A 20,783-nucleotide genomic window follows, 5' to 3' on the forward strand; every position below is an offset into this window, starting at 1 on the left:
CGGTTCCGAGGGGGGGGTCCGAGAGCGGCCCGGGAGCCCCAAACCCCGGTTGCGAGGGGCGGCCCGGGAGCCCCAAAGCGCGGTTCCGAGGGGGGGCCCGGGAGCCCCGAACCCCGGTTCCGAGGGGGGGGGGCCGGGAGCCCCGAACCCCGGTTCCGAGGGGGGAGGGGGCCGGGAGCCCCGAACCCCGGTTCCGAGGGGGGAGGGGGCCGGGAGCCCCGAACCCCGGTTCCGAGGGGCGGCCCGGGAGCTCCAAACCCCGGTTCCGAGGGGGGGGTCCGGGAGCCCCAAACCCCGGTTCTGAGGGGCGGCCCAGGAGCCCCAAACAGCGGCTCCGAGGGGGGGGTCCGGGAGCCCCGAACCCCGGTTCCGAGGGGGGGGTCCGGGAGCCCCAAACCGCGGTTCCGAGGGGGGGGTCCGGGAGCCCCGAACCCCAGTTCCGAGGGGGGGTCCGGGAGCCCCGAACCCCGGTTCCGATGGGGGGGGGAGTCCGGGAGCCCCCAGCGCCCTCGCTGTGCCCGCAGGACCGGGCAGGCGGGTGAATCAATCCCGGCTGCACCGATGGGGCGGTGCCGCAGGGCTGAGCAGCCGAGCGCCGATGCCTGCTCCCTCTCCGCCTCTCAGCCGCCCGCGGCGGGCAGGCCGTGGAGTTGATCGCCGAGCGCCTGGCAGGGGCAGCCGCACCTCGGGCGGTGGCGGGGCCGTGGCAGGAAGCGGCGGGGCTGGGGCTGGGGCCGGGCCGGCGGACACCCTCCTTCCCTTGGACACCCTCCTTCCCTTTTCCCGCCTCTCTCCCTCCCGAGCGCCGCGGACGTGGCCGCTGCCGCCGGCCGGCACCAGGTGAGGCGAGGCGGTGGGAGCCGTGAGGTGAGAGAGCGGCGGCTTAGCCTCTGACAGGCGGGTCCCGCCGGGGTCAGCAGCGGGTTTGGGGCTTAAAAAAGAAAAACACTGGCAGTTTCGGTTGTTTGGTTGGTTTCTTTTTGCTGGCCGGGCGAGGCGGGACGCTGGTACCGGGCTGCGGGGTGCCCGGTGCGTAGCTCCTCACGGCGGGGCCGCCCGCCCGCCCGCTCCCCCGAGGCTGCTCGGGGACTGGAGGGAGGGGGTTTGAGGGGTGTGTGAGGCCCCCCGGCCAACCCCGCTCTTGGGGTGGTGCTGGGAGTGGCGGGATGGGGTCAGGGAATCGGGGGGGGTGATAAGGGGGGCAGCTCCTCAGCGGCTCGTCCTGGGGTCTGTGGGACTGGGGTGACTCGGGTCCCGGTAGCGCAGAGGGGTCCCGGGTGTGCTTGTCCTGCTGGAGGAACTGGGTGGGAAGTTAGAGCTGGAGGAGGGCGGCCGAGCGGTGAGAGAGACCCGGGCGAAGGGGAAGTGCTGGGGGGGGGGAGAGGAGGGACGGGGAGCGCTGCTTCACCTGCGGGCTGGGGACACCTCCAGCTCGGGGGGACGGCGTCAGTCTGTACGGATTTCCTCGGGTCTGCTGGTGAGCAAGTTCCCTGAACAGCGTTACCGCTGGCCTAGTGCAATCCCAGTGGAAAAGGGGAGCTTAGTTACTGCCTACTTTCCTTAAAGTGAGTTGGATGCAATGACCTAGCTCTGGTTTTAGGAGATTTATCTGTCCTTTTAATGACATCAAGAAATGATTTACTGTAGGTGCTGAATGTCATCTAGCGGTACTCATATTTGCGTGGGAAGGAGAAAGAAGGAGAACACTAGGCAAGTACTATGCCCTTAGAATTCTGTTTTGTGTACATATCTACCCGTGCCTCCCCCCGCCTCCCCCCAGGAATGCAGGTAGAATTAATTCCTTAACCCCATAGCTATGATACTTCTAAAATGTAGTATCCCTGGCAGCATTCAGGTTTTCTGCTGGACAGCCCTGAGCAGCTTGGGGCTGGATTTGCTGCCTGCAGCCATGGTGTTCTCCTCAGGGCTCTGCTCCAGCGGCTGAACACCCAGCTCATAGGTGTGTGGAGTGCTGGGGCTCAGCACACAGTCTGGTGGCAGCTGCCATGTTTGTTTAAAAACAGCCAAACAGGTGGTGCTGTTGTGGCCTCCCTGCTCTGCAGGAGGACTTCCCTGGGCTGTGGGAGAGCAGTGCTCAGCTCCACTTGCTGTCCCAGGAGGTTTCCAGTCGCAGAGCCCACCCCACAAGGTAGGGAAGATGAAAGCATCACGGGGTTATGGATCAACAGGGGTGGATGCTCTCTACTGTGGAAGCTGGTCTGCAGCACACAGCATGATTAAAAGTTAACTGGGAGGGTTATGACACTGGCCCACAGTCTGTCCTGTCCATATTTGGGTGAGGATAAGTGGGCCCCAAGCTGTTCTCCAAGGTGTGCTTACATATTTTCAACAAATGTTTAGAGTGTTGAATGCTTAGAGTCATGTAGCTTGTTTTGCTAGTGCTCATCAGTTTAACCTATCTTGTGCTAGATTTATTAGGGTACACGTGCTGGTGTTTGTACATGTTGGTAGGGATTGTTTGTAGAAATAAATAACCCACCATGCTTGTTGCTCTGTGTTTGTTTTTTAAAACTGTATTGCTTCTGGTGGCTAGCTAGCTGTGTTCCCAGGGAGTAATGGAACAATATAGGCAGTGTTTTACATATAAATACCCATTCACAAACTCTCTTCTAACGTGAAAATACATACAAATATGTGACAACTTGTTTTATGTGCTCAGAGTGATGCTGCAAGCTGTTGCTATCTGTGTTACTACAGTGTTTTTAAGGTTTAGTTGAGTCAGGATGTCTTATTTACCCTGTAACTCATCATAGAACTTCCTCTGGCATCTGATTCGAGGAAAATTCAAGCCAGGTGTTTCCATATTCTCTTCACAATAAAAGGGTTTTCAGATTGCAAACTTAGTTCTTCTGCATGTGCATTACTTTTACCAATTCTCTCTACTTTCCTTTTGTTTTGTTACATTCGTTATCAGCTAAAAAGGATCCTTGCAACTCAGAACTTATAAAGATGAGTTATTTCCATTTATGTGCATTCTAAAGAGGGATCTTGTATCAACAGGCTTTTAATGTCAAATTTATTTTTCAGAATGTGCTGCAGGATGGGGTGGTCTTTCCACAGAACTGAGTTCTCTCCCTTTTGACTAATCATCTGTCTTGCCTGTAAGAGAAAATCCCTGTTTGGATGTAGTGAGCCTGGAGTTTGGTGGGCTGACACAGCCTGGTCAGGAAGCCTGTGGCTGGGGAGCAGGGAGGGTAAAAGTGTGGGTGAAACTGTCTACACAAAGGGTGGGGACAGTGAGTTTGGACCAGGAACACAGACTACTTGTTTTCTGTGTTGACGGATTTTTGTTTCAGGTGTTCTGCAGCCTCATGGAATGCTTCAACAGCCAGGCTATGCAAAATGGTTTTCATGAAACACTTTCCATGTCGTTGACCTGGTGATTTTACAGGCAAAAAAAAAAAAAATCTTAGTGTGTAACATTAATGTTTTAAAATAGAAAACAGACCTGTTGTGTTAAGAAAGAGTGCAGATTCTTTTAACAGAACCTCTCTATGGTTCAGTCAGTGAACTGAGTTTGAATAAAAGTGCAATTTTAGTATCAAAGATACTTGAGAAGTAGATTTTTAACAACTGTATCTCAGCACCTGCTCAGTTTTTTTTTAATAGAGGTGCTTTTACACAGGGGGGGGGAAATCCAAGTAGTAATTGTTTTATGCTTATTTTCAGACTACTTCCTTATTTGAAGGCCATTGATTAAACCAGAATGATCTGATTGCCTTTGGCTTAGTGCTGTGTAATAAACATTATGCAATTGCCTTGTGCCTGCTTGTTCATTAGTTCTTTCAAGGGTAGCTCAGGGAGTTTTCCTGACACTGCCTTGTTATCACTCTGCAATCACTATGCTTGGTTTCAATTTATTGAGTGAAATACATTTTGGAAAGTATCGGTCTGATGAATCTAAGGTTCCTTAGATATTGTGGGTAAAAATAAGGAAATCATCTCTTTTGACCACTGTAGTGCACATTTTGACTTTTCATTTTGATCTCTTGGCTGAATTACAGCACATGAGGAGTGGTCATGTAGTGTCCACCATGTAAAATCATCCTTGGTATTGCAGGCAGGGAACTGTAATCTGTGTGAACCTCAGTTCCTAATTAATGCAGAGGAAATTTGAAATAGAAATTAAAGTAAATTAATTGGGTGTGGTAATCCATCTCCTGAGCTACCAATGGATATTGGAAATCCAAGTGTCCTTCTAGTTAGTTCGGATATCGTGGCAGGTTTTTTCAACCTTTATAAAGCCCCACTTCATCACACAGAAAAGCAGTGCTTCTAAGGTGACATGAAAACATTAAGAACAGTAGATTTTGCTCTCAGGTTGAAGAATGTGGGTTATTGTCTTTTTGAAAGCAGCTGTTGAAGTGAATTCAAAGAAATCGTTGAAATGAGGCTGTCTAGGGGCTTGGGTAAGCTGCTTGTTTTTGAGGATGGCAAAGAATGAGTTCTATTTGGGCAGCTTGGAAGTTTTCTTGTTGATGTATTCATGTTTGTGTTGTCTTACTGAACTTCCCCTTTGTGTAAGAAATTGTTAGTTTAATTTGTAAGGGCAGGGAAATTTCAAATTTAATATAGGGAGCTTACAAAACAAGTTTGTCTGAGTTGTTAATGAAGTAAGCACTTATGCCCTTGAACAGGTAATAGCTTGATGTTGATGTAATTACTATTTTTTTCCCCACCCTGAATATTAGGTCAAAATGGACTCTGGTTTATTCTGAATTGAATGAAACCAATAGTTATGTGGGAACAGGCAGTTGCATGCCTTCCTCCTTGGCTACAAAAGGTTTTGTAGTAAGGACATTCTCACAGCTTGCTCAATGTATTCATTTCAGTCTGTCTTTCTGAGTATTAGTGCAATTAGGCATGCTTGGATCATGGAGATTAATTGGGCAAAGCTAAGAGAACCCAGCTCATGCAGGTCAACTGATAAGGTTGCCTGTAAATCCCCACTCCTCTCCCCTCCCCCAGTTTCCACCTCCTTGGGCTGTCTCTCTTAAGTAGGATGCTGAGGTACCTGAGAGGCCAAGGAACTCCTCAAAAGAAGGGCAGTCAGTGACCTTGGTGTGCCATGTTTAAGGCCTTCAACTTCCAACTGTCTTTGAGAAGAGAGGGAAAAATGTTAATAATTAATTTCAGAAATTGTCACTTTGAGTGGGAATGATAACCCCAAAGTCCTGAATAAACTCCTGTCTAGGAACTATACACTGCATTTCCCTGTAGCCAGAAAGGAACAGGTGGGTTTGCTTTGGTTTTGCTTTTTTGGGTTTTGTACTTTTCTCTAAAACGACTCCAGAACTGGTGTGTTGTAGAACGTGGCAGATGCCAGAGTAACTGCTTTTCAGCACTGGGAGGAATGAATCTGGTTTGTAGCCCCTGCCTTTTCACATGTATTAAGCAGCTTAGGATGAAAGGTGTTATGACTACCAGATACTATCCTCGTTTTATGAGCAGGATGTCTTTATTAGATTGGAGTTGATGAATGCATGCCACATTTTGTGCATAGTCTGGTTCTGGAGAGATGCAAGCAGCGTGCTCACCTCCTACATTAAACCACTTTCTTTCCTTATTTTTAAATAAGTCATCTCTGATTCTGTTGCACAGAATCTGGCATAAAAATGAGCAGATTTATTTAGGGTTGCCCTTGAACGTTGTGAGTATTTAAGCCAAATTTACAAGAATATACTGACTGGTGATTCACATTGAGATGATGTTTTTCTTCCCTGTAATGGAACATGTGAGAGTCTGTAGCATATGGCACTGCTGAAAATCATTAAATGCAGAGCACTGATTTATTACACAGCAAATGGAGTTTGGAGTTTTAGTCTTAAGGCTGAGCAGGAAGCTTTGTAAACAGCTCTGGCTGCTGGTTTGCATTGGTTGCACTGTGGTGTTACTGTAGTAAATCATAGAATCATAGAATGGGCTGGGTTGGAAGGGACCTCAGAGATCATCAAGTCCAACCCTTGATCCACTCCCGCTGCAGTTCTCAGCCCATGGCACTGAGTGCCACATCCAGGCTCTTTTGAAATATCTCCAGACACGGAGAATCCACTACTTCCCTGGGCAGCCCATTCCAATGCCTGATCACCCTCTCCAGAAAGAAATTCTTTCTAATGTCCAACCTAAACCTCCCCTGGCACAACTTGAGACCCTGCCCTCTTGTCTTGCTGAGAGTTGCCTGGGAAAAGAGACCAACCCCCACCTGGCTACTCCCTTCATTCAGGGAGGTGTAGAGAGTGATGAGGTCTCCCCTGAGCCTCCTCTTCTCCAGCCTCAACACCCCCAGCTCTCTCAGCCTCTCCTCATAGGGTCTGTGCTCGAGTCCCTTCACCAGCCTGGTTGCCCTCCTTTGGACCTGCTCCAGGACCTCAATCTCCTTCCTGAACTGAGGGGCCCAGAACTGGACACAGGACTTGAGGTGTGGCCTCAACTTTCCAGTAATCCCTTTTAATGGAAACAGCATTCTTCCAAAAGTTGTGTCTGTGCCCGTTGCACTGGAGTGAATATGCGAGCTCACTGGATGTTCCTTTAAAGATGATGGGATTGTTGGTTTTTTTAGAAGACTGGAGCAGCTTTGAATGTGTCACCTTAGCAGCTCTGCCCCGACAGCCTGCTGAATCTTTCAGCCAGCCAGAGGGATGTTTATTTTGTTCTGGGTCAGTCTCACTCTATGGGATGACAACTTCATATAAGGCAGAAAGGGTTTCAGTTTTGGAAAGTAGAGAGGTATTAGGAATGCCTAAATATATGGTTGTCTTCCAGTCTTACTAGCCAAAACATCTTCCTTCAGGGTTTTTTGTTTGTTTGCTTGTTTGTTTTTTGGGGTTTTTTTGGGTCTTCCTATGACTTCTGGAGGTTTGTTTCTTCTGAAGTGGGTGGAGGAGGAAAATGCACACCTTGATCTTTCCAGTGCACAAGGGTAAGTGTACTAAAGTGCAGTTAGAGCGATCATAAATTCCAGCTGAATATTTCCTGGTGCTCTCCTGGTTTTTTTAACTAGTCATCTTTCAGATGATGATCATCTCTTCAGTGCTGGCACACTTCTGCTGTGGCTTTGCAGGTCTTACTGCAGTGTAACTGAAGCTCACAGGTACTGTAGTAATATAGATAATAAATAGTCATTAGAATACACTGATTAAGCTTTTTTTTTTCCAAAATTACTTAAGCAGGAACCTTCATCTAAACCTTAGAATGGTGTTTTGTTTGTGGGTTGGTTTTTTTGTATGAGAAGATTGATTCTAACTTATTTAGACTGGACTGTTTATTAAAGGACTGGCTAAAAAAGACTTCATACCAAATCTGTTGCTGCTTTTGTTAGGCCAAAGACACATAATATCTGAAAGAAATAAAATATACACTCTGTCAAACTTGTAAGTCCTTTGCATAAAGATCAGATGAGTTTTATTTGCTTCTTGGTTTGTGACAATCTGCTTTTTAGTTCTAGGTTTCTTGTAATCCTTTCAGCTTATTTTGATGAATTCAGGTAAAGTTTTAAGTATTCTGTCTCTGTAAGAAAAGAGATTTGACAGAATTAAAACTGATATTTAATAAAAGGAAGTCGTATCTATCGTTGAGGGAATTAACTAATGACCTCTTGTTACCATCGCCTTCAGGATCTTAGACCCTCCCTTCACTTGCCTCATTCTGAGTCATAGATTGGAAAAGGAATACAGGCTTTTTCCCCTCTCCCAACTCTGAAGCAGTTTCTCAACTTCAGATGAACTGATCGTTGACCTAATGTGAATAAACTGAAGTCAAGAAATAACTCCCTTTCCACTTGCGAAATGCACTGCTGCTATTAAAACTCACAGAGTGTTGTCAGTTAACTCTGCTGCCCAGGTTGAACTTGGACACGGAGTATTTTTTTAAGAAGTATTTAGCCTCCAATGAATTTTAATTTATACTATTTTTAATCTGACATTGGTTGTGGCTTCAGCTTTAACTCTAAGCTTCTTTCAAAAGAGGGGAAAAACATTTCTTATCTCGAAAGTATGCGAGTGGCAAAGCAGATAAGATAATTGAGACCTAAATGTGAGCTGGGATGGAAACAGCCTCTGTTAACAGTCAGGTCTCATCTGCTTTGCCACAGTCAGGCGGTGCTTTAATGCATACTAATTCAATGAGTTTTGTCATCCTGTGGAGAATGTGGTGGATTTTAACTCTGCTGCTGCTCTTGCATTAGGAGCCAGGAGCCTTTAGCTCCCATGTTCATAGTCAGGAGTCGTGTCCATTTGGGAAGCAGACAGCCTAGAATAGGAGGATTTTATGGCTCTTCTGCCTATAACCACATTTTGTTTCCTCAGGTGAGGAATAGAAATAAAAACCTTTCCAATTTGTTCTTCCACTTGGGCAGTTGTTTCTCAAAATGGCTTGTGTACATTTCTGTGTGGTGTCTGTTCTCCTGGAGGATCCCCACAGAAGATAACACAGTTATCCCCCAGAGAAAAAGCTCCTGTTGTGGTTGTAAATGTTGTGTTCTGCCCAGGTGGGTAGAAGGTGGTAATGCAAGTATCTAAAGCTGAATAAGTGACTGACTAGTGGGTTTACTTTTTTCCTACTCAAACTCTTATTTTTACTTTGTTTAAGTCTGCTTCTGCAATTTACAACTTCATTTTTAATGTTGCTTTATCAGAAAGTAATTAATTCTGAGTAAAGTTATACTCTTACAGAAGCAGACATTAGAGGATTTTTTGGTACTAAACTCAGTACTGGGTTTTGTATTTTGCTGTAGGATAAGTAGTCTAGGTAGGAATTAGCCCTGCTGCAGGTATTGGGAGCTGTAATCCAGAAGAGGACCTCGTTCTTTGTGGATTCACCACCTGAGCACTGCGAATTAAAATATACTTATGCAGAAATTGCAAGTAAATGTGTGATAGACAACAGGAGCAGTTCAAGTTCTAAAGTCTTTTTCAATATTAACTTGGACAAGTGCTCCAGTTTTCAGGTGTGTTGGAGACCTTTTTTTCTATGTTTCAGGTTTCCAACAGTGTTGCAGGGAGATTTCTGCTGGTCTGACCTTGATCATTTGTTGTCTTAGAACTGAGTAGTGGAAAGCTGCTGACTAAGATTTGTTTATTTTTTTTTTTTCCTGACTACCTGAGTATTTTAGAACACCACTATTTGTACTTCTGAGCAGTCTGTTTCTTGATAAGCTGAGCCCAAACCAGCCAGAGGTGGTCAAATGAGATTGTGGTCTGATCTGCCACATGGTTTGAGTTGGATCCATGCTCTGAAAACAACCAGAGAGGCAGAGGGACAAGAACCCTGGTCTACTGACATGCAAGCTGCTAATAGAAGCCCCAGGCTACCAGTGCAGCTCTGCTGATGTTTAAGGTCAACTCCTTGCAAATATTTTAGAAAGGCTTATATTCAAATGCTATTTATAAGACCAGACTAATTTCTTTCTTCATAATGATGGCCTTTTGCCTGATGACAGGGCTGGAATCTGGAAGATCTGGATTCTGTATGCCACTAGTCAGCTGTGTATCCACAGGGAAGTTGTTTGCTAGCTTTCTGCCTCAGTTGTTTTCTTTTTTTTATATCTGTATTTAAATAGAAAAGGTTGACTAAGACCTGCCTCACAAGGCTGTGAGAGCACAGTTAGTATCCTCATGCTGCTGGATCTTTGGAAACACTTCAGGAATGTTCAAGGGGGCTTATTATGGTTAAGGCCCTGGCAAGGAGAGAACTGGTTAAGCCTGGGTTATTGTTAGACCATTCATTAAGGAGCCTTCACAGCCAAAGCTGTGGTAGGAGCTGTTCCTGGCCTCACCTTCAATTACCCGTGTCTGCTTCAGAGCAGACCCAGGCTTCTGCAGTGAGCTGGAGCAGAACCAGAGCAGAACCAGAGCATATGTCTTCATGTTCAAGGCTGCCTTCAGCAATTTGTTGCTGTTCACGGCTGGGTTTGCATGCAGGTCATGCTGTAGCCTCAGTGAATTTTGGCAGTTTAATATTGTGATGATTACTTATTCTGCCACGACTGAGCCCTTAGCACCTTTTTTGCAAAAGAAATCCTACATTTTCAGCTGAATTTTTCCTCTCTGTGTGCCTGGCTCTTTTAATCTGACATATTGTTCTAAATCAAACAAAACATATAAAAAAAAATATATATATATTAGGCAACAGAAATTTTAGTACTGAGTATTTAAAGGTACAAACCAAATATTAAAAACCTCTGAAGATTTGGTGATCTGCAAGGTCAGGTTGTCTCTTGACAGCCTGTAAAACCTTTGTGTGAATCCTCATGTTGGATTTTTAAAAATTTCCTTGATAGTATATTTATAAATGAGCTCTCATTTTTTATTCCTTCTAGCCAGCATGATAATAAGCAACTATGCAAGAAGAGGAGAAAAACCTACTTTAGGAAAGACCATGTTTTGATTTTTCTTTTTCTGAAACTAAATAATCATGTCAGTCAATAGCAATGGTATCTATTAAACTTTATTAACTTGCTTAAGATTCATCGGTGTCACATTCATGTAGTTGAAAGTCAAAATACAGCCTTGACAACTGAGGTCTCAAACCAGACATTTGTATTTGTCTTTGGAGTTTCATCTCTTTGTTATACATGTAAGAAGTTTTCTGTGTCTTGACAGCTTGGAAATGTATTGACTGTAAGAAAAAGACAAACACAGATTCCTGTTGAGAGTAGGGATTGGTTTGGAAGAAAGAAATAGTTGATATTAAATTGTGAGTCTGTAAATTAACATGAATTTTAAGCTGATGTTAGAGCTGAGTTAAAACCAGGTCTTATTCTAGTGTCTCCTTTTTCCCACTCAGCTGTGTTGGCACAAACCTTTGTGCTACCTGAGTGTCACAGAGATTAGGAAAGGGATCCATCTGCAGGGATGGGGGCCTAGGAATGGGCAGATGTGGAACTGGAATGGGACTGGAAGGTAGAAACTTCATCCCCCCAGGGAAGTAGGGGCAGTCCTCTTAAATTACATTGAGTTACCTTTCCTAGTAATAATGAAAAACAGCAAAAAACAACCAACAAAAAAACCCCACAGTACTGTTCAGTTTGTTAGGGAGTAAATTGGTGAGTTTCACTTTCTTTTCCCCTGTGCATGAGCAGCACTTGGGTTGTCTTGGGCTGCAAACCACAGGGGAAGACTTGAGTCTGAATGAACACATTCTCCACATTCTCCTTTTACTCAGTTTTACCTTCTGAAGTGCTTTTTTATTTTTTGATTTTTATTTTGAAAACCACGTTCAGTAGTTCAATGCTTTGTATTACTTCCACCTTCTTTTTAATTTTTTTTTTGTTCAGATATTTAATATAAACAAGGAAAAGCTTTTTTTGAAAGGCTGCCACATTCTGCTACATGTTAGCTGTTGTGTTTTATAGCCTACAAAGAAAAATGTTCCTGCCTTAAGAAGTGGGAGAAAATCCCAACCAGAATGCACTAAGACTTTTGATTAGAAGATAATGACATGTAAGCAAACAGTTATTGCCAGACACAAAGTTTTATTTCACACTTTAGGTATATAATGGCTTTTTAAATTGTCAGGTCCTGGTACCTGCAATCATGTGAAAGAGAAAAATTATTTCTTAGCATTAAGTCCTGTTTGTTCTTGAAGTGTGAGACTTGTAGTATATAAACAAGAACCTAAAATTAGAAGAGGAAGCACCATTATATATTAATTTTCTTCAAATAGACCGTTTGTTTTGTTAAAACAAGTGAGTGTGGTTTCTGTTTGTTTGCTTTTTCTTTAGGAGCTCCTTAGTTGAGGAAGGCAGTACAGCACAAGGGAAATCTTTCTGAGCATTGCCAAGTATACCTGGCTTCCAAAGCCATCCAGGGAGTTTTTGATGCATGTGTAAAGAATAAAACCTCTTGGTGAAAAGACATTTGGCATCTGGTAGCAGGGCCTCCTCATCCAAAGGGCATCTGCAGCTGCTGTCAGTGAAGTTGTGGGTAAGAATCTCAAGGGTGTATAAAGAAGAAGTCAAAGAACTTTTGTGTTCATGATCTTGTCTTCTCTGTTGCCTTAAACAAAGAAGACAGCTTAATTTGGGTCATCATTCATAAAAAAACAAACAAACAAACAAAAACTCTGGTGAAGTTGAACTGAAGATGGAGTGTCTGGCTCGAACGCCCTCTGTGTCCTCTGCTTTTGTATTGCTGCTGCTTAAAGCTTTGCAGGAGATGGTGAGATTGTGTATGTGAAGAGTTATCACTGTCATCTTGGCTGTCTGGCAGGAGGAACTTCCCAGTGCTGATGCTAACCTCACAGAACCACAAGCAAGTGCTTGCTGCTGCTATTAGTAGAAGGGGATGTAGGGCGGAATCTGCCTCCTCCCAGCTGAGGACTGATTTGAGAAAGGTGCTGCAGAGCTCAGGCTGCCTTAATGAAGGTACTGGGTGTCCTTCCAGTTCCCAGGGCTCCTGGTTGGGCCAGCACATAGGAGGAGGTTTGGTGGTTGGTTTGTTTTTTTAAAAAATCAGGGCACTTAAACCCAGGGTTTTGCATTTAGTTGGTTAACTGGTGGCTTGAGAGCTGTGTTGCTGTGCACTGGGGAGATTTTGGTTGCTGTTTGGGTTCAGGGCACAGGCTGCTGAACCCAGCAGGTTGTGTTCCCTCTAGAGGGGGGTTCCTGGGAGCTGTATGACCTGGAACCATCTCCTGATTTAAGTGGGTTTCTAACTGTCCCTTTTAATGTCAAGGTACCAGTAGAGCACAAGATTTTTTTTTAATTACTTGTGTGGTTTATTGTCTTCCCAGGAGAAAAACTACACAATATGGAAGGGTTTTTATTTCTTGGTGACTTTGTGCATGCTGCCTCTTTTTTTAGGACAGATACAGGAAGAACACATTGTTGTTTTACTGAAAGCTTCCAGAGGTTTTGGAGGATCTTTGCTGCTTTTGTGTATTGCTCTGATGTCTAGATCCACCTTCTGAGTGGAACATCTGCACTGAGTTTTACATTATCCTGGTTTTCCTTAACTGTTGCATATTTGTGGAGTTTGATCCCTGTATTGACAGAGCAGCAAAACAAATGAACATGTTGATGCTATACAGTGAGATTAAAAAAAATTGAGACATCTGGGTGAAGGGAACAAACCTTGGAAATGAAATTGCTTTTCTATTTTCTGACCAGTCAAAATATTTTGGAATTAAATGGAAGTTGAGTCAATTGAATATTGTTTTATTTTAACCACTTGTACCAAGAACTTATTTTATGTAATTACTGGGGTGTGACTTTGAATTCTGGGCAGGACTTTGTGGCTTGTTAGCATCAAGTTCAGCTTCTGATGTTGCAATGAAGAAGGAAGTGAGCCTGTGTGTTCTTGGGGGGGAGGAGGGAGCACTTCTGCCGAGCCACAGAAGGTGGGAATTGCAGCAGGCCAGTTATTTTTAGCTTTTGTCTTGTGAATATTTTCCTTTTTTTTTTAATTTTTTTTTCTTTTTGATTGGAATGTTTGGTAAATTAAGCTGACAGTTCCTGCTTTGAGGAATTTTTTCATACCAAAATGCACTAAACACAGGATACTTTTTCACTTCAATTTTATTCATTAAACCTTAAATCTTTTTAAACCTCTGAAGCTTCAGGACTGGGTGCAATGCATTTCCCAAGTATCTCTATGTGCTGTTGATTTTTTTTTTATTTTTTTTTTTTAATTCTGCATCCGTAGCTAAAGCTATAGGCAAAGTAGGGAAAGCAAGGAAAGGGGAGACATTATAGGTCAGCCTCTGTAGCTTGAGAATCACCAAAGCTTAATTAAACAAAGAAAAAAGTAAAAACAGTGGTTCAGATTTTTCTCCTTCCTTGCAAAAACATGCAACTGTGTGTTCAGAAGGACTTTTTCACGGGGAGGAGGGAGAGGCAAAAGATACCATCAGTTTCCATTGGTGTGTTTTCCAGTCATTTGCTGTCCTAGTGATTCATTCTTGTATGGTTGTTCATCCTGGCCTGAAGAGAGACACAGAATGTTTCCATTTTGAGCTCTTCAGCATAATGGATGAATAAACTTACCCCTCCTCTGCTGACTTTTGCCACAGTGGGTGAGCTTTCCTTCCTGGGATGAGCCTGTTTTGCTGCACTGACCTAAAATACCCACCCTCTGAAAGCTCTTGGTGTGCTATCAGAACACCAATGGGCGAAAATGTTCTAACCATATTACTTCAGGGTTAGTGGTCTTAATGTGCCCTGTTAAAAATACCAAGTTTTCTAAACACATGTAGCAATGTGTTCCTGGCTCTGTGCCCCTTCCACCCCATATTAGATGCCACTCAAGGCTCCCAAAACTCAACACTCCCTGAATCAAGTGCATAACCATTTGCATTTGCTGCAGCATTCATAGTGTTTATTCCAGGCTTTCTTAAAGAAAAACGAGGAAGTTTTTCCTGATTTCCAGCCCTCTGTCTGCCCTATTAAATACCACACAAGCAGCAGTTCTGCATGGATGCTTTTTCAGTGCCAGGTAGTATCCTTCAGCCCCTGGTAACAAGAGAGAGCCTGGAGATCCTGAGTTGTCTCCTGGTCTGTGGTTGGAGAGCCAACTCCACAGACTGTGTTGCTGCCCCTCATGAGGAACCATGTGAAACTTGGCTCACTTCAGAAAGGCTATTGTGCAGTGTTTGGAGCTGAAGGACCATCCTTGCCTGCAGACCCCTCACAACAGCTTTTCAAGAGGGTGATGATGAGAAGAGATGAAAAGCTTTCTGTGTGCAGGAGGAGGTACCCTGCTGTAATTTGGGGAGTGAAAGAGCAGAGGGTAGGTATGGCTTATGGTAACCTTTAGTAAACAGCATGGCAGTGAGATGCTGCCATGCTGGGCTACCAGGGCATATAGTTTCTGTCCTTATTTACTCTTAATGTGTTTTGAAACTGTTTTTATACTGCATAAACTGCCTCATGGTGGCTCATTTTGGCTGTGAAAGTCTGCAGACTTCTAATGTAGAGCAAGGTTTCCTTTGTCCACACAAGAGGTGTATCCTGGGTATCACTTTTTCCTCTGTTGTCAAAACATCTTTCTCCATGTTGATCTTCAGGGTTCTGCTGCTCTTGCTGTCTCATTCTTTACTCCCAAGACTGGTTCATACACTGAGCTCATGTTAGGCTCTGTCTACCTTTGTAAGTATCTTTGCAGTTTCTCTTTCACATTTTCTGCCAAAGAGACTACATCAGAATCTCGAGTGTCTGTCAGAGCTGATGGGGAATGCTTTCAATGACTGATTGAGTGTACCAGCTCTGGAAGTACAGGGCTAAGCATTTCCAGTCCCATAGAGACAGAACTGTGTGTAACAGTAGTTAAATTCCTTGTGGCTTTTCCAGAATCTTTATCTAGTAATTTTAGCGTTTTCTACTCTTCTCAGAAGCAGCTTTAAAATTTTATTCTCCTTCCTAAATTACATGCCAAATGATGCATTTACTGAATTGAATCCAGACACTGCTGGTAGTTCAAATGGAAATCTTGAACCCTGATGTAAGGCCTCCAGATTTATCTGCTGAAGTGTGTAGCTAACAGCAGGTAGTTAAGAAGCTTGGGACTGGGTTAAACCTGGATTTCAGACCCATAAAATTCCCAAGGACAAATGCATACCAGAAAGCAAAGAAATGTTTGCTGTGGAATGTGTTTGAATAGCTTCTGAGCATTAGAACATTTGCTGGCCTGTAATTAATTTTAATTATGATATATCTTGATTGGCTGTCAAAAAAGTCCTGCAGATGAATTCGATGCACTTTGTTTTTTTGTTCTGGTCATCTTGTTCTTTGTCCTTAAAGTGCTTGTGCTCTGTCCCTGTTGTACAAGATAATGTAGCTTTTTGAAGGACACTTTGCTATCTGTGTAGCCTTTAAAACCTACTAGGTTTGTTTAGCAAGTGTCCTGGGTTACCCTTAGGGATTTACAGAGTACTTTCAGTTTGTTTTGACTGTTAATTTATCTCACTTTCTCAGTAAGTGCAGACTTTTCTGGCAATGGGTGATAGGATGGCAGAGTTAAGGGTAGGATGCTTTTGGAGCCTCTGCTTGGAGGGCTGCACTTCACAATACTCATATGGTCCATTCTTTTTCCCCATTGAATGTATGATGAGAAGAGATGCAAGATGATAAAAATGTAATAAATGATTAAGTGTCTTCATCATTCAGACATGAAGTGGCCTTGCTGCTTGAACTTCCCTTGGTCTTGGCCCATCTTTGGTGACAAAATACTCCATAGTGGTGAGGCTTCCTCACTCAGTGCATGTATTAGTTTTTTAGCTTGATACTGACATTTCAGTTGCACCTTTGGAGACTGTTTCACACTGCAGGTAAACAAAACACATGGCTGGTCAGATCTACAGCTTGGTTAAAATAGACATGGCAAGTTGTGGGTTAATTGCCTGCCGTGCCATGAAAATGGTTCTGGCTTCCTGAGTAGCACTCATGTAGCAGTAACCTACATGAAATGTTTTTAAAAACACTGTTTTAAAATGCCAGTGCTCATACTCAGCTGTTGACCAGAGGTGTGGATGATGCAGTGCTGGTGCTCTTTAAATTGGAGGATTTATGCAGATGCACTTCAGGGGTGTTTCTAAGCAGTATATAGATGTGTTCTAAATATCTATAGTAATTAAGCTGCTTACAGGGCAGTTTTATTCTTTACAGGGATGGAAATAAAGCAGACTGGTGAAGCAAACCTTATACAACACACATAATTGTGCTTACAGTATTCACACTTCTTGCACTAAAGCAAACTCCTATGCAGACAACTGACACTTGAAGAGAGAAGTGAGGACTGTGATGGCCATTTTGCTGAGCAGATGTTCTGGAACAGCTACCTGTGGGCTTTACCTCAGCCTCCCAGAGATCTGTTGGACAGATTTGTTCTGTGTCTCAGTTCTGTGTCTCAGGAATGCTTCCTGAAGTTTACTTCACATACTTCGTTAGGGCAGATTTTTGCCATTGAATTCACAGGCCTCCCTATCTAATGCACTTCCCTGTTGCTGTAGGAAATTAGGATGTGTCTTTTTTGGAAAGCAGGAGGGACCTGGGCTTTGAATAGATTTACATGTGTAGAAAATTCGGTTATAATACTCAGATTTTGTTTCTTCATTTCACCTATGTAGCACTGATTGCAGCTAGAAACAAGATACCAGATATATTACTGTGATTATGTTGATACCTTTGATTCTGCTTTGTGATTGAGTGAATCATAGAATTGGCTGGGTTGGAAGGGACCTCAGAGATCATCAAGTCCAACCCTTTTACCACCGTTGCAGTTGCTAGACCATGGCACTGAGTGCCACATCCAGTCTCTTTTTAAATATCTCCAGGGATGGAGAATCCACTACTTCCCTGGGCAGCCCATTCCAATGCCAGATCACTCTCTCCGTAAAGAAATTCTTTCTAATATCTAACCTAAACCTCCCCTGGCACAACTTAAGACCCTGCCCTCTTGTCTTGTTGAAAGTCGTCTGGCAAAAGAGACCAACCCCCCCCTGGCTCCAACCTCCTTTCAGGGAGTTGTAGAGAGTGATGAGGTCTCCCCTGAGCCTCCTCTTCTCCAGCCTCAACACCCCCAGCTCCCTCAGCCTCTCCTCATAGGGTCTGTGCTCGAGTCCCTTCACCAGCCTTTGCTGCTTTGCAATTAAAGGCCACATGACATATCCAAAGAGAAGAAATGTTGATGAAATTGACCTTCTCCTTTGGACCTGAAATGAGCATAGATTGCTGCAGTGAAGGGCTCTGCCTTATTCTGTTGCTACCAACTGCAGTGGTCTGGTACTCAGGCACTTTTTAGATACCTAGTAATACCTAAACCCCCCCTGGTCACAGGTCTTTTAAAAAAACTCAACAGCTGGAAAAAAAATGTCTTAGGCTACATCTGATGCTGGTGAAGAGGGTTCTGTGAGTGCTGGGGAGAACTATGTGTGGTGTTTTTGTCAGCTTTGGTGTCTGATTCAGAGATTTGCTTATAGAGCTGATTTCAGAATTAGCAATTTTCAGAATGGAATGAAAGTTTCCAGTTGCTTCTTTGAACTTGTTGTTAAACCTATCAGTACAACATTGCTGTGGTAATTAAGAACTTGTCAATGGACAAGTACTAAGTCTTAGTTCTTTGTCCTTTCTGACACTATGCTGCAAATTTATTACAACATTAAATCCTGTTCAGATACAGTGCCACATTTCAGTAAGCTATGCTGAAATAGATATTTTAGTTACTGCTTATAAATTCATGTTAAGTATAAATATTGCAGATAACTGAGGAGAGGAAGATGATACTTTACAGAAAGTGTCTTGTCTGAAGATAGAGCTGGTGGCTGGGCTGTGGTTGTACAGGGAGCCTCTATGAGCTGGGCAATTAATGCACAGCAAGACCAGACTTCCTCCTATGGATTGTTGTTGGGATAGCAAATAGTTTTCTTTGTACTCCAACACTAGGGCTTGTAATTCTTCCTGCAGTGACTTTCATGGTGAAAACCAAGGAATCTTATTCTGTGTCAGCCTGTGTGAGCAAGTATCCTTCAAAGTAATTCAACCTCATGGGAAAGGATGCTGCTGGTTTGGTGGATTTAACTTCACTCCCTTGGCAGACGAGGATGTAACTTTAAGGTATTCAAAAGTGAGGTGGAATTTCTCATTTGTCCTACTGGGTTTTTATCAAGAGTCCTGGTAATTCAAGAAGGCCATCTTGTACTCTGAAGGGTGAGACTGGTACTGTTCAGTAACTCTAGGAGCCTGAGGGCTTATCTGGAAGTGTTACTAGTTTGCTACTTGCACATAAATGTTTGAGCTCTCATTATCAGATTAGAAGTTTTTTTAAAAATGAAATCATAGCTTAAAGTACACAGCCAGGGCTTTAAAACTGTATGAGTCTTCACAGAAACCCTGTATCCTCCCAGCTTCCTTGCAACTGTATTGACCATGGAGTAAAAATTTTGAAATTAGTCAAAACCATGTAAAATTACTTCAAAAAAAAACCCAAGCTTGGAGCTTGGGTTTGTGCCCAGCAAAAGACTCATTTCTTCAATACCTACTAAAGTAAAAATTAATTCAACCTTGTTGGAGAATTTGCATTTCTTCACTAGGAGCTGTCTAGCTGACCTGATTTTTAAGATCTATATTGTTCTGACTGACCAACCCCAAACCTAGAACCCAGCTAAATTTACATTTTGCACATTGCAGCCCCTCTCAATCCCAAGCAATGGCAGACTGCTGGGAAAGAGAGGCAAGCAGCCCCAGGGTGTGTTTAAGTTCAGGGCAGATCAGGGTTTATTCCTGAGCTGATATGGAAGTGCTCCTATTGCACATGTATCCTGTGAGAGGTTTCTGTGGGATTCTGGAGCATCTGAGAGGAGGAACAGAATGAACCATCTCTTCAGAGTGAAGGATCTTGCTGTCAGTAGGGTAAATAGGGACAACCTGGGAATGGTGGGGAAGGAGTCTGCCTGTTGAAAATGAGGCATTTCTAGTCTAGTATTTCAGAGTGGAAAGAAATCAGTGAGAGGGAATTTTTTAGTTTTAGATAAAACAGGAGCTGCAATTATTTATTTAAAGGATGGGGAGGAACAGATATGGTAAGAGATTACATGGTTAATGATGTAGCACTTGAAAATGCAAGCAAGTGCTGTGGGGTGTTGAAGTTTTGTTGGGTATTTACTTTCCTCCTTCAAAATGTTCTCAAACTGATCCAGTCTCTTCTATCCTTAACAGATCCTGACAGAATTTTTATGATATTCAAATTAAACTGGGAAATGCATTTCCAAACAAGTTTTTAATTGTAGTCACTTATTTGATATCTGCAGTATCTCAAACCTAATGTGGATTCAGTGGTTCCAGTTATTTCTTTTCTGTGTGGGTGCCTTCACAGTCAGATCCCTGCTTCAATCATTGGCTGCTTAACAGGTTCCTAGAAAATACAGGGGAATTTCCTACCACTACTCATCTTAGGAGTAGCAGATGCTGCTTGATCTCAACCTATTTATGATAGTTTCTGGAGTCTTGATAAATATAATTGAGTGTTGGGGACTCAACAATTTATTGGATGAGCTTAGTGATTACACACTGCTGCTGTTTCTACTGTTTTTTCTTTTTTAATGAGGGCACTTCAGAGAAATCTTTACAAAGGGTGCTTTCTTCCAGTTCTGATCTTCAGCATCACTGTGGAAATGTCTTTCTACTTTGAAATTTCACTTTTGTCTTGCTGTCACCAGGGAATATGTAGAGAAACAAGATAAACCAGGTGCCTCGAGTTGCCAATGAGTGGGTGTGAGTCCACCTGTGCCTGGTCCCAATAAAGGTGGGACACACACCCACAGAGAGAAGCCCAGCAAGCTCACTCTGGTGTGAGGCAAGGAAGAGGCCAGCAGCTCATTGAGCCTCAGGAGCAAGAAAAGCTCTTCCTGCTACAGGAATAGCTCTCATTTTTTTTATGTAATAGATCTGAGAGACCTTCCCTGGTTTGTTTGTTTGTTTGTTTTTAAACTCCTAAACCCCAGGAATTAAAGTGTCTCTTGAGCTCTGTGCAGCTTTCAAGCAATTCAGGCACAAGTCCCTTATCAGCAGTGGATCAGGGCACTGGCAGTGTGTCTGAGTTTCTGGGGAGCTGCAACTCCCTGGTAGAGAAGGGAGCCTGCAAGTGCTGCTCAGCTGTCAGCAGGGTCACAGCTGCCTGGAACAGGGAAATGTTGTGCTAGGGATGGTATTGGCTTCGTGTTCTGTGTGGCCATGTTGGGCTGTGTGGCAGCACAAGGAGGATGGAGTTAAAGAGGTCATGGAGCTGGGATGTCCACCTGCATCTGAGGTTTCTCTGCAGGCTGGGAACTGAAGG

Source organism: Calypte anna, chromosome 15 (assembly GCF_003957555.1).
Source record: "Calypte anna isolate BGI_N300 chromosome 15, bCalAnn1_v1.p, whole genome shotgun sequence".
Classification (NCBI taxonomy): domain Eukaryota; kingdom Metazoa; phylum Chordata; class Aves; order Apodiformes; family Trochilidae; genus Calypte; species Calypte anna.